Genomic DNA, 3,275 nt, shown 5'->3' with positions numbered 1-3,275 from the left:
GCCTTCCCCCTAGATGGGAGGAGAGTTCCTCTTTGGTCCATGGCCTCCATGAAGTGTTAGTGCACATCAAACTATGAGAGTACATATAAAGGAGCATGCAACTGCAACTTGACTCAATCAGGTACCATCTTTGTGTTGATGCTCATGAGGTTCATCTGATCTTGCCAAGTGCTGTTGTGTTAGCAGTACTTCAGAAGTAGTGTTAGGTGTGAAGGCAGCTTCAGAACTGGCCAGTTGCAGAGAAAATGAACGAGTAACTTGTTGAGATGCCGGTACAATTGAAGCGGATGCTACTGCTGGTGGAGCAGGTGATACTGTGTTTGTAGATTTAGCCGGTGGACTTGGACCTTCTACTACAGTGGGGACCCCGACCCATAAGTCGTGATCACTCAATGCCGCGTATAGTGATCCTAGAGATCAATGCTCACTTAACAGACAGAAGATGAATAACAACGTCCATACATATCGTCTTACATAAGTAGGACCATTATGGTCAAGTCTTGAGCATATCATCACAGCAGAAATCTTCAACGATAGCGTGAACGGATGCCATCTGCCTTAACCCTACAGGCATTCTGACTGGGAAGCGTCCTAGTTCGCATGTTTGTCACCAAGGTACCCTTCATAATATCTTGTTCTTTCATGCCTGGCCAATAAAATAACTAGTGGCAAGCCAATGAGTACTCTGAATGTACTCGCAAGCAACCCAAGAGTGATAACAGAATAATTATGCAAGGCTCTACTACTAAATTGGCATTTTTGCAGAAAGCTAGTTTTTCTCATGCAAGTATGATCAACATTTATCAAGGACATGAATGCATCTGCAACAAGTGTCAGGAGGTTACAGACATCAACATCGAGAAAGAGTTATGAACAACTCATGCTCAAGCTCATTGTGACTTCCTCATGAATCATATCAACATATTACCAAACCGTGTTGTTTCTCTCAGCCACACACCAGGTTTTGTAAACAACATACGTAGCCCAAGAGTGGTTATCCAACTGTCCTTGACCGTGGACACGTCTATTCGAATAGTTTTACACTCTGCAGAGGTTGCACACTTTACCCACGGGATCCGGGAAGCCTTCGTGTCATCCACGACCCGTGGTACCTCAAGTACCCGGGGTAAGCACCCGATCACTACCTTTCCCTAGACGCCACCAACATGGAGTCCACTCAATTGATATCAACCCCCCCGTGCCACAATCATGCTCACATGTTTAATTCTGTGGATCCATGCTCCCATATTCAACACATAGCACAAGCACGAGGGTACCAACGGTGTGTCCGGTGCCCTATGAAAACAGTCATGGCCGCACTACCTGGCATGACCCTGTCCCGAGAGTGACCACGCCACTCCCATCACTAGTAATGTGTCCTCCATGGTAGCGAGGACTAGGTGATCAATAATGCCCTTTCCCATATAAGGGTAGAGTGGTTGCACATGTAAGTTTGGAGGAACGGTCGCAACTTAAACCAATCCGTTTTCAAAAACAACACACTCACTTGCCTCGGTACACCACTTCGTCATCAAGGGGTTACTTAGCTCAGCATCTCCCTCAGGCATTAGTGGCACCTGATGGGGTTTTTGAATAGTCTTTGAAAAATATTTTTGTCTCCATCACCATGCATACACCCGTTAGTTTTTGCGTAGCAACTACTTTAGCATCCTATATACTCCCACCTGGATAACCCTCAAAGGAATGTACACTCATGCACAATGCAAGTATCAACAAGGAAGTAATGGAGACAACCCATCAAAGTGGTTACCACCTCATCATGATTCCGATGCAACAACTATATGGTGCTATGTGACATGCATAAAAAGGGTTTCATAGACATTGTCAAAGGGCTGCTTGCCTGGTTCCGCAAGGTCTTCAATCATTCCGGTCCATCTGTGAGTATCCCATCTACTTCGTCAACTAACGTCGGAAACAATCACAATAAGTAACACAACAAGGCAAAAACAAAAGTGCTCTAAAAATGTGAGTTGGACTTTTCTAGGATAACATTGGTCATATGAAAAATGACCAAAGTGATTTCATTGGGATTGGATCAGTAGATATTTTTGAACATTTCAATATGATGGAATCAGGGGATTAATGGATTTGCAAGTGTACAAAAATGTTATTTTGAAAAATTAGCAAAGGCACCCATTTAACAAGGAATAATTTTAGAAGCATCTAGGAGTTGGTTTCAGTGGATTTGGATTTTTAATGATTTTCCTACAAATTTGCAAAGTTGGCAATATATGGAGAACTGGACCAATATTTCATGTGTCATATAAGTACTGGAAAAAATGTTCAGAAAATAAGTTTTGAACTTATAAGTATCTAGGAATTTAAATAGTGGCATTTGGATCAAATTTGAGCTCTCTATGTTTTTCTAAAGTTCATCACCAAAATTGAAAGTAGGATCTTATAAATATTTCTGAAGAGAAAGTTTCTCGAAAAATGGGCAAATTGCACCATTAGATTGATCATGATTTTATGAACTACTAGAAATTTGAATCATCAAATTTGGAGTTCATTCGAATTGTTTATGGTTTTTTAAGTCCACTGGATAAAAAAAAGAAGAAGGAAGGGGGCTTGTATACCTATAGTGCATACTGAGCGCAGTATAGTGCCGCAGCGCACTGGGCCGGCCCAGCTCCTCGCGCGCGCTGTTGGAAGGCTATGCCGATTACGTGTTCGCGGGATACACCTTTAATGCTGGGAGGCGGGGCAACTGGAGCCGCCTCCACTTGCCAGCGTGGCCTGGAGGCTGGGCCACTGATGAGCGGGCCCCGCCCCTAGGTCATCTCCTTCCTCGTGCCAGGAGTGGAGGAGGTCGATCGAGCTGGGCGCCGGCGTGCTCCCCGGCGGTTCCGACAGTCCCTGACGGTGTCTAGCATACCGGCGGATTCGGGAGGCCAAGCTACGCCCATCCACGGGCCTCACGGAGGCTGGGGAGGTATAGGGTGACGACGACCCTAACGTCGGCGGACAAGGCTTCGGTAGAAGATGGTTGTGGCGCCATGGGGCACCAAAGCAGGAGAAAAAGAGTGGGAGAGCTCCGCCGGTTTGCGGCGATTCTCCATGTGGCCAAAGGAGGGGAGGGGAGGCCCTGGTTTGCTGGAGCCGAGTGGAGGCCGACAGCGACCATGGCAGCCATGGAGAGGGCAGGATGGCACGAGGGGAAGTGGGGACCTGTCTACGAGGTGCACGAAAGAGAGAGAGAGAGAGTGTGTGTGTGTGAGAGAGAGAGAGATAGAGAGAGAGAGAGGTCAGATGAG

The sequence above is a fragment of the Triticum aestivum genome, chromosome 4B (assembly GCF_018294505.1).
Source record: "Triticum aestivum cultivar Chinese Spring chromosome 4B, IWGSC CS RefSeq v2.1, whole genome shotgun sequence".
In the NCBI taxonomy this organism is placed as follows: Eukaryota; Viridiplantae; Streptophyta; class Magnoliopsida; order Poales; family Poaceae; genus Triticum; species Triticum aestivum.
The sequence above is the reverse complement of the archived record's forward strand: the minus strand, read 5'-3'. Positions refer to the sequence as shown.